This window comes from Palaemon carinicauda, chromosome 6, assembly GCF_036898095.1.
Source record: "Palaemon carinicauda isolate YSFRI2023 chromosome 6, ASM3689809v2, whole genome shotgun sequence".
NCBI classification, from domain to species: domain Eukaryota; kingdom Metazoa; phylum Arthropoda; class Malacostraca; order Decapoda; family Palaemonidae; genus Palaemon; species Palaemon carinicauda.
The window spans coordinates 3,912,837-3,924,535 of record NC_090730.1 but is presented as its reverse complement, the minus strand read 5'-3'; the positions used below and the strand labels follow the sequence as shown (position 1 = coordinate 3,924,535).

The 11,699-nt window shown below is 35.5% G+C and overlaps 1 pseudogene; it reads right to left on the bottom strand.

Moving 5' to 3' along the window:
- Positions 1-3,916: 3,916 nt before the first annotated feature.
- The window catches only part of LOC137642381 (UNC93-like protein), a 26,736-nt pseudogene continuing 18,953 nt past the window's right edge, over positions 3,917-11,699 (bottom strand).

The window sequence follows — 11,699 nt, the reverse complement described above, 5'->3', positions numbered from 1 at the left end:
TGACATTCTCCAAGGTGAGGCTACAGTTGCCAGATTTGCCAGACATTTCAATCCCGCCCCTCTCTGACGTTTTCATTTTCTAAACGAATATGGGAATTCCCCAATATGTTTTCCTAAAGTCAGCTGAGCTTTACGTATTTTATTATGACATATTTGTTTTTGATGTTGTTGATAGTTTATTATATGACATGTCTGTTTTGACGTTGTTTCTTATTTTAGAATGATTTATTGTTAATTTGTTCTCTTCATTTATTTATTTCCTTATTTCCTTTCCTCACTGAGCTATTTTTCCCTGTTGGAGCCCCTGGGCTTATAGCATCTTGCTTTTCCAACTAGGGTTGTAGCTTGGATAGTAATAATAATAATAATAATAATAATTACAGGACTGACATCCTTTATTACAGGAATGAATCCAGAGGAAAATGGGAGTGTTTTTTTCTTCTTCTCTCTCTCTCTCTCTCTCTCTCTCTCTCTCTCTCTCTCTCTCTCTCTCTCTCTCTCTCTCTCTCTCTCTCTCTCTCTCTCTCTCTCTCTCTTTTTTTTTTTTTTTTTTTTTTTTTTGAATTGGAGTCAAGCAGATGTAAACATTACTCTCATTTGAACGGTTGAATCAAAACGTATTTAGATCAAATACTTTCGACTATAGGCTATACTAGAATACCTATATAAAAATATAGGTACTATAGCTATACCATCGAGTATAATTATCAATCTAAAAGATATATCTTTATCAATATTCTTATTAATATTAATATTCTACAGGAAGGAAATGAAAAACTAATTAAGTTTGTAATCTTTTATTTTTCATATCACTACATTCTCCACTCGAAGGATGATCAGGATAGAGATGGTTGCTTCATATTTTTAACTAAAATTATAATGAATCGAGACCTTCTAAAATACCTGTATCAATAAAGAAATTTTACTAGGTTAATTTGATAGCGTAGGCCTACTTTTTTTCAGTATAACCACATTGTTCTAAAGCCGATAATATGACTCACCAGGGTGTGTATATACATCTCAAACGTTTTAACTCTTTGTGTTACCTGTGTATTTCTCGAAAAAAAAAAAACTCATTTAACGTTTCGTAGAAGACTATATAATAGGGTTGTGAAAACCTATAGGAAACGTTCCTGTCTAAAAGTCTGTTAAACTGGAGTTCGAGACTCAATAAAGATCGGTAGTTTCAAGTAATGTCTGGGTTTTGGGAAGCTTATAGGCCTACCTGCTGAATTATCTGCAGCTATTACCTTGCTCTCTGACTTGATGGAAATGGGCCTAGGCGCTGCTTATATGTATATATGGTCAGTCTCTACGCGTAGGGCAATGTACTGTCACTTGCCCTGCCATTCACACACTTCTATGTTACTTCTCTTACTCTTGTTTTTTTTTTTTTAAGCTTTTATAATTTATATATGAAAGATTTATTTCAATGTTGTTACTGTTCTTAGAATATTTTATCTTATTTGTTTATTACTTCTCTTGTTTATTATCTTATTTCCTTTCCTCACTGGACTATTTTTCCCTGTTGGAGCCCTAAGACTTATAGCATCTTGCTTTTCCAACTAGGGTTGTATCTTAGCTAATAATAATAATAATAATAATAATAATAATAATAATAATAATAATAATAATAATAATAATGATAATAATAATAATAATATCTCCCTTTCTTTTTACTAGGGTCGTAGCCTCGCTAATAATAATAATAATAATAATAATAATAATAATAATAATAATAATAATAATAATAATAATAATAATAATAATAATATAGGTCTTTCAGTTACCTGTATTATCTTGAACCTATTAAAAAGTCGTTATTCCTGTCCGCCACTACTATTTAAACCTTTCTCTCATCATCCCTATATTGCGTACCGTATGCAACCCTCTAGCCATACTTTCACTCTCTTCTTCTTCTTCTTCTTCTTCTTCTTCTTCTTCTTCTTCTTCTTCTTCTTCTTCTTCTTCTTCTTCTTCTTCTTTTCCCATTTTTTTTTTCTTTTTTGTATGGGTTAAGTACCGTTGCCTTCTTTTTATTCAACCCTTTGTATCTTTCACTAACCGCTCAATCAATTGGTGTATTATCTTCGAAGGCCCAATTGAGTTTTTCGTGTTTAATTTATGAATCATTGGATAGATTCAGTTGTGAGTTGCGAGTCTTGAATGAGATTTGGAGTCTTTTGTGTTTTATGAATCACGGGAAAAATTTAGTTGTATGTTGTGAATCTTGACTGAGATTTCGAGTCTCGCGTTTTATGAATCTCGGGAAAAATTCAGTTGTGAGCTGTGAATCTTGAATGGGATTTCGAGTCTTCTGTGTTTTATTTATGAATCTCAGGAAAGATTCAGCTGTGAGTTGTGAATCTTGAATGGGATTTTGAGATTCGTTTGTTTTCTTTATAAATCACAGGAAATATTCAGTTGTGTTGTGAATCTTGAATGAGATTTCGAGTCTCGCGTTTTATGAATCGCAGGAAATATTCAGTTGTATGTTGTGTATCTTGAATGGAATTTCATGAGTCTTTCATGTTTTATTTATGAGTATTATGAAAGATTCAGCTGTGAGCTGTGAATCTTGTATGGAAATTCGAGAGTCTTCTGTGTTTTATGTATGAATCACACGAAAGATTCAATTGCGTGTTGTGAATCTTGAATGAGATTTTGTGAGTCTTTTGTGTTTTGTTTATGAATCACAGAAAAGATTCAGTTGTGTTCTGAATTTTGATTGGAATTTCATGAGTCTTTCGTGTTTTGTTTATGAATCACATGAATGATTCAGTTGTGAGTTGTGAATCTTGAAAGGAATCTTATGAGTCTTCTACGTATTATTCATGAATCACATACAAGTCAGTTATGAGTCTTGAATCTAGATTGGACTTTATGATTCAATCTTTTATGAAATCAGATATAAGCTTCATCTATGTCTTAGCAAATCATCACTGATAACATCTATAATGTATTAGATTTTGTAATTTTCAGTAATTAATTACAGTGGGGTTATAGAAATACAAATTAACTATTAATATATCCTATATTCAAAGCAGATACAAAATCATTATATAATGCATCGAAAAACTCTTGTATTTACAGAAAATACAAAATATTATACAGTATCTTAAGCAGTTTATGTAGTTACAAAAAATCTTGATGTCCAATTTCATTGCAATATATATATATATATATATATGTATATATATATATATATATGTGTGTGTGTGTGTGTGTGTGTAACGTATCACTTACCAAAATTGATGATAATACAATATATATATATATATATATATACATATATATATATATATATATACATGTGTGTGTGTGTGTGTGTGTGTAACTTATCACTTACAAAAAATTATGATAATACAGAGGTGATTTGCCCACGTTTTTATAAACTTTAAGGAATCAGTTTTCAAAATAATCTAAACGAAGGAATCATATATATATATATATATACATATATATATATATATATATATATAACTTGAATGCATTCACGCAAATACAAAACTGACGATATGCAATTTTGTTTGAAACGATACAATGAATTACTGATCATTTAAGACGATGATGAGGAGTGAAGTTATATACAATGATGATCAACAGAGGAGATGCTCAATTTGGATGTAAAATTCACGATAGGTAAAAGACAAATATTTGAAAGCAAAACAGCTGGTTAAATGCACATTGCGGTCTGCTAGAACCAGAAACTTGCACTAGTTAATATAGGCAAATACTCTCCCATATATATATATATATATATATGTATATGTGTGTGTGTATATATATATATACATATATATATATATATATATATATTTATATATATATATCTATATATATATTTATATATATACAGTATATATATATATATATATATATATATTTATATTTATATATATATACACATATATATACAGCCAACTCTAACTGTTCAGAGATTTTGTTCGCTCTTCTCATGTAATAGCCACCTATTTAATATTCCTGCGTTCCTGGCTTTCCATTAAATATTATCTATATAAAATCGAAAATAACACATTGAACGAAATTTTCAAAATTGTTAAAATTAATGTTCAGCTTGTAGCTGTATTTATAAATAGGCTACTTAGGGCTAAATTTCTGGACTGTTGTTGCATATATTGAAGGTGCTGTACAGATAGATATTTTGTAACTGTTTACTAGAAGATTTAGTTTTTTGGATGAAAAATTGACATAACATGTTATAAATATTTGTAAGAATCCTATTTTCCATCTTGACCTTTCAGACGAACTTCTGATTGTGAAGGCCATGACGAAAACTCACCAGTGCACCGTACACCCAAAGCCAACACCCAGTCCTTCAAGCTAATACTTCCCAAGAATGATCTTATCCACAGGGATAACCTTCCCCATAGCGTCCTTCTTAAGCATGCTCTTCTTGTCCAGTATTTCGATGGTCAGGTACCCAGTAATCCCCACTACCAGGAAGACCAGGAGGGTCACGATCTTGTCTGGGATGCAGGTGACTGTACTGCAGGCGTAGGCGATGATGAAACCCATGGACTCCCAGAGACGGTAGTTACTGAAGGCGGCTTCGCTCTCGCCCGGGAAGATCACGCCGTAGAAGGCTGGTTGGGGTTGGTGGGGGAAAGGGGTTATTTTTAGTAAGAATTCAAAATAGGTTAAATCAAAACACTTATTTATGTTAGTAGTATTGGTGTTAAGAGTAGTAGAGTAGAACGGTTATGTTCTGTGATGGTCATAAAGGAATAATTAACTAAAGAACATAGAAGTAATAGAAGATACAAGTTCCTCATTGCTCTCTCAAACAACACAGTGATTGTGAGCACGCTACTTGAAGCGTAGGTGCAAAGCACTGTAATCTGCAGAAAGCTCATTGTCAATAGTTACCTCCTACAGAGACAGCACAGCTTGCATACTTTTACTTCTATCTTCCAGAGCCTGTCTTATGAAGTTTTTTCTCTTTTGTAGTAGTAGTAGTAGTAGTAGTAGTGTGGTATAGTAAGGAAGTATCAGTAAGGTTTAGAAACAATGCGAAAACAATTATAAAAAGCTGTTGAAGCAATGAAATAAATGAAGCTTAAACAGTAATGATTATAATAATAAGATCAGTAGTTACAGTGAAAAAGTATCGAATATGTAAATAAATAACCAACTAACTAAACAAATAAACACCACACACATATAAGCTCAAAGAGGTAAGCAATCAAACAATAGCAAGTAAATCTATCGCAAATTAATCACGTCCATTTATTCATCAATTGGTAGTAACATCAACTAGCCATGGAGGCAGAAGAAGGAAGGAAAGGCCAAAGTTCAGGTGGAAAGGTAAGTTATTGAACGACATAAACGAAAAGTGTCTAAGAGAACAAGATATACAGGGCAGAGGAAGATGGGGAAGGCTGACTAGAAACAGCAGCTCCATATAGAAAGGTCCAAGAGAATAAGATGTACAGGACAGAGGAAGATTGAGTAAACTGACTAGAAACAGTCGCCCCATATAGAAAGGTATAAGAAAACAAGATGTACAGGACGAAGAAAGATGGAGTAAGCTGACTAGAAACAGTCGCCCCATATAGAAAGGTATAAGAAAACAAGATGTAGAGGAAAAAGAAAGATGGAGTAAGCTGACTAGGAACAGTCGCCCCATATAGAAAGGTATAAGAAAACAAGATGTACAGGACAAAGAAAGATGGAGTAAGCTGACTAGGAACAGTCGCCCCATATAGGAAGATCTAAGTGAACAAGGTGTACAAGACAGAGAAAGGTGGAGTAAGCTGACTAGGAACAGTCGCCCCATATAGAAAGATCTAAGTGAACAAAGTGTACAAGACAGAGAAAGATGGCGTAAGCTGACTAGGAACAGTCACCCCATATAGAAAGATCTAAGTGAACAAGGTGTACAAGACAGAGAAAGATGGAGTAAGCTGACTAGGAACAGTCGGCCCATATAGAAAGGTATAAGAAAAACAAGATGTACAAGGCAGAGAAAGATGGAGTAAGCTGACTAGGAACAGTCGTCCCATATAGAAAGATCTAAGTGAACAAGGTGTACAAGAAAGAGAAAGATGGAGTAAGCTGACTAGGAATAGTCACCCCATATAGAAAGGTCTAAGAGAACAAGATGTACAAGACAGAGAAAGATGGAGTAAGCTGACTAGAAACAGTCGCCCCATATAGAAAGGTCTAAGAAAACAAGATGTACAGTACAAAGAAAGATGGAGTAAGCTGACTAGGAACAGTCGCCCCATATAGAAAGGTATAAGAAAACAAGATGTACAGTACAAAGAAAGATGGAGTAAGCTGACTAGGAACAGTCACCCCATATAGAAAGATCTAAGTGAACAAGGTGTACAAGACAGAGAAAGATGGAGTAAGCTGACTAGGAACAGTCGCCCCGTATAGAAAGGTCTAAGTGAACAAGATGTACAAGACAGAGAAAGATGGAGTAAGCTGAATAGGAACAGTCGCCCCATATAGAAAGATCTAAGTGAACAAGGTGTACAAGACAGAGAAAGATGGAGTAAGCTGACTAGAAACAGTCGCCCCATATAGAAAGATCTAAGTGAACAAAGTGTACAAGACAGAGAAAGATGGCGTAAGCTGACTAGGAACAGTCGCCCCATATAGAAAGATCTAAGTGAACAAGGTGTACAAGACAGAGAAAGATGGAGTAAGCTGACTAGGAATAGTCGCCCCATATAGAAAGGTCTAAGAGAACAAGATGTACAAGACAGAGAAAGATGGAGTAAGCTGACTAGAAACAGTCGCCCCATATAGAAAGGTCTAAGAAAACAAGATGTACAGTACAAAGAAAGATGGAGTAAGCTGACTAGGAACAGTCGCCCCATATAGAAAGGTATAAGAAAACAAGATGTACAGGACAAAGAAAGATGGAGTAAGCTGACTAGGAACAGTCGCCCCATATAGAAAGATCTAAGTGAACAAGGTGTACAAGACAGAGAAAGGTGGAGTAAGCTGACTAGGAACAGTCGCCCCGTATAGAAAGGTCTAAGTGAACAAGGTGTACAAGACAGAGAAAGATGGAGTAAGCTGACTAGGAACAGTCGCCCCATATAGAAAGATCTAAGTGAATAAGGTGTACAAGACAGAGAAAGATGGAGTAAGCTGACTAGGAACAGTCGCCCCATATAGAAAGGTCTAAGAGAACAATATGTACAAGACAGAGAAAGATGGAGTAAGCTGACTAGAAACAGTCGCCCCATATAGAAAGGTATAAGAAAACAAGATGTACAGGACAAAGAAAGATGGAGTAAGCTGACTAGGAACAGTCGCCCTATATAGAAAGATCTAAGTGAACAAGGTGTACACAGTCGCCCCGTATAGAAAGGTCTAAGTGAACAAGGTGTACAAGACAGAGAAAGATGGAGTAAGCTGACTAAGAACAGTCGCCCCATATAGAAAGGTCTAAGTGAACAAGGTGTACAAGGCAGAGAAAGATGGAGTAAGCTGACTAGGAACAGTCGCCCCGTATAGAAAGGTCTAAGAGAACAAGATGTACAAGGCAGAGAAAGATGGAGTAAGCTGACTAGGAACAGTCGCCCCGTATAGAAAGGTCTAAGAGAACAAGATGTATAAGACAGAGGAAGACGGGGAAGGCTGACTAGAAACAGTGGTCCCATATAATAATGGGAAAAGCTGAAGGCAAAGAAGAAGATGAAGAAGATCAACTAACCATTTATCTGTGTCTGCCAAATAGCATCAGCGAAGCCCCACAGTCCAGCCAGGACGAAGAAGACCGGCACTTGATCTGGGTTCGGCATCCAGTACTTGAGCGTGATGATGACACTCAGGTTAATGCAGAATCCCAGCAGGAAGACGGGGACGCGCCCCACGCTCTTCACCAAGGGCGTGAAGGAGATGGAGCCTATGACGTCGCAAATCCCGTAGCAGATCAGGACGAAGCCGACCATGTGGACGCCAAGACCGCACGATACATACGCCTGAGACCGAATTTTTAGTTGTTGTAATAAGGTGAAAATATACACATGCACACACACACACACACATATATATATATATATATATAATATATATATATATATATATATATATGTATACAGACAGAGAGAAAGTAGTACTGTTTTTAAATCGTTGTCAGTACAACCTTTAACTGAATTAGGTTCATCTCAAGAAATAAACAGAAAAAACTCACAGCAGTGAAATCAGCGCTGAGAAAGGCTTGTTCAACCCCAGACCAAATGGTAAGAGGAAAGATGAGAAGCTGGTAAGGATGCCTCATGTGGTTGAAGGTGGCTAGTAGGAGCTGCAGGCCTGTTCTTTCCTCGTTCGAGGTTTTCGTGTCGATTTTATCAAATCTTGAAGGAGAGAGGATTAATCACTATTGTTACTGTGTTTTTCTAACTTCGTTTGATTCTATTTCCAAAGAACTATGTCAATACAGAATTTTGTAAAGTGTCTGTAACATCACCATTAAACGTCAGATAAGGATGGAAGGTCTGGGGGAGACTATAGGTACACCTGCTGAGTCATCAGTGGCCATTACTCAGCCATCCCTGGTCCTAACTTAGTTTGAGAGGGGCATTGTCCTGCTAGGGCATTAACACTGTACCTTTCCTCTGCCATTCATGAACAACCTTTAATCTTTAAACCTTCTTCAGCTACTCAATTCTACTTCTGTAACTCACTCAGAGTTGTCCTGCTAGGGCATTGTCACTGTCCCTTTCCTCAGTCATGCATGAATGACCTTTAAACCTTTAAACCTTCTTCAGCTACTCAATTCTCCTTCTGTAACTCACTCAGTTAGAGTTGTCCTGCTAGGACATTAGCACTGTCCCTTTCCTCTGCCATTCATGAACACCCTTTAAACATTTAAACCTTCGTCAGCCACTCAATTCTCCTTTTACAACTCACTCAGTTAGAGGATCGACGAACAAGAAGATGATGAGTGAAGCGAGAAGGGCAAAGACCAGGTAGATGGAAGACATCGTGTACATCTGCCACTTGGGGATCTCTGTCGAGTTCCCGCCACTGACATTGTACCAAGGGCAGTACTCGTGGCCGCATTGCTGTAGGTCCTCCTCCGTCTTCTCGGGGTCCTCGACTCCGACGGACAGGACTGTAGTAGAGAGGAGTGATAATTATTGTAATTATAGAGAATATCGTGCTTATTGTGGTAGAGTTATCTTGCTTGAGGGTACATTCGATCACACTATTCTTGATAATACCTGTGGATCAAACTCTTCTAGTGCCTTGTGGACCCCAGCTGAACATTTAGTGAACTAATCTCTCTTGGGGAGTGGGAAGAGCATATCCAAACTACTACTACTAATAACAACTTCTATAACGGCTTCCCTTCCTACCTGTGGATGTGATTAAGTTCCCCCAAACCTGCGTCGACTGGAAGAATAAGAAAAATATCCCGAAAAAGCGGGTTATGATCACTTCCGGGTCTTCTCCGACGATGTGGGCGTAACGTGTTCCAACCTGTTTGGAGAGAAGATGGCAGCGTTTCTTTATAGGGACTCATGATATATATATATATATATATATATACATGTATATATATATATATATATATAAATATGTATACAGTATATATATTTACATATGTATATGTATGTGTATATAAATATATAAATATACACACACACACACACACACATATATATATATATATATATGTGTGTGTGTGTGTGTGTGTACGTATATATATATAAATATATACATAGTCTATCTACACATACAATATATATATATATATATATACACACACATATATATACACACACACACACACACATATATATATATATATATATACACAAAACTAAGGACATGTCTGAGGCCTTTGTCATGCAGTAGACTAGAAACACCAATATAGTAATGAATTGAATATAATCATTTCTTATACACAACTCATCCACGTACCTTAGTCAGATATGTACACTTAGAAGACCACATGGGCGCTGCACCTATACCCAGAAGTATGGCCGTGGGTATGAGGGTATAGTACTGAGGGTAGAACTGGGCAGCGATGTACGAGGTGTAGCCCAGCATGCAGAGGGAGAGGGTATACTTCTCCTTCAGGCGTTTGATCAGCCAGGAGGGCACGAAACAGCAGGAGACGACAAGGGCAGCGTATAGAGACGATAGGGCTGCTGTGCCCATTTCTCTGAAAAAAAAAAAAAAATAATGTTTTCAGATTTATTCTCTAGGTTTTTTTTTCTATTTTTTTTTCTTTCTCAGTGCTGAAATATATTCTGGAAGATTCAATTGTATATTTCCTTTATATTTCCTATATATTTCTCTGAAAAAAATAATAATGTATTTTTCAGGTTTATTCAGTTTGTTTCTCAGTGCTGAAATATATTCCTGAAAATCCAAATCTATATTATTATTATTATTATTATTATTATTATTACTTGCAAAGTTACAACCCTAGTTGGAAAAGCAGGATGCTATAAGCCCAATGGCCCCAACAGGAAAAATAGCCCAATGGGAAAAGGAAGAAATTAAAAAAAAAAAAGAAAAATTTAAGAAGAGTAACATCATAATAAATATCTCCTATATAAACTAAAAAAAACTTGAACAAAACTAGAGGAAGAAAAATAAGATAGAATAATGTGCCCGAGTGTACCCTCAAGCAAGAGAACTCTAACCCAAGACAGTGGAAGACCGTTAACCCTTTCTATATTTCTTCTATATTTCCTATATATTTCTTTGAGAAAATAATATATTTTTCAGATTTATTCTCCAGGTTTTTTTTTCAATTTCTTTCTCAGTGCTGAAATATATTCTGGAAGATCCAATTGTATGTTTCCTATATATTTCTTATATATTTATTTGAAAAAAAAAATGTATTTTTCAGATTTATTGATTTATTCAGTTTGTTTCTTAGTGCTGAAATATATTCTGGAAGATCCAACGGTATATTTCCTTTATATTTCCTATATATTTCTCTTGGTTAAGGAAACACTTTTGCTCACTGTTCTTCCTTAATTCTCTTTATTTTGTTTTATTGAAGTTTTTTATAGTTTATATATGAAATATCTAATTTAACTTTGTTATTGTTCTTAAAATTTTTCATATTAATTGTTCATTACTTCTCTTCTAGTTTATTTATTGTCTTATTTCCTATCCTCACTGGGCTATTTTTCCATGTTGGAGCCCTTGGGCTTATGGCATGTGGCTTTTCCAACTAGGGTTTTAGCTTGGCTTTTAATAATAATACTAATAATAATAATAATAATAATAATAATAATAATAATATTTATAATAACGGTAGGCCTATTAATGATAATTTGGAAATATATTAATGTTTGCTCTTCCTTATAAACCATTTTCTTTCCAATTTCAAAAAACTTTTCTGCCCTGAGTCCAGGAGAGATTAATTTGACATTAGTAAGGAGACAAAGAAATCTATTAAGACAATATTTCTCTCCGGTCACGCTCGGTGGCATTACCATATGTATACCTACTCGGTGTCTCTCCGTCCCTCAGATAGGGGAAGGGAGTAGTCATACCATGTTTCTTTTACTAGATTCTTCGTGGACAATTCAAAGAATTATTATTGGATAAGTTTCCCAGTGACCCGAACCACTCCCCACTCTCGGGAGGTGGTAAAAAAATTATCCAGACCATCTTTCTTTCCGGTCACGCTTAAGGGCATTGCCAGACGTATAACTACTCGGTCTCTCACCATTCCTCGGGTAGGG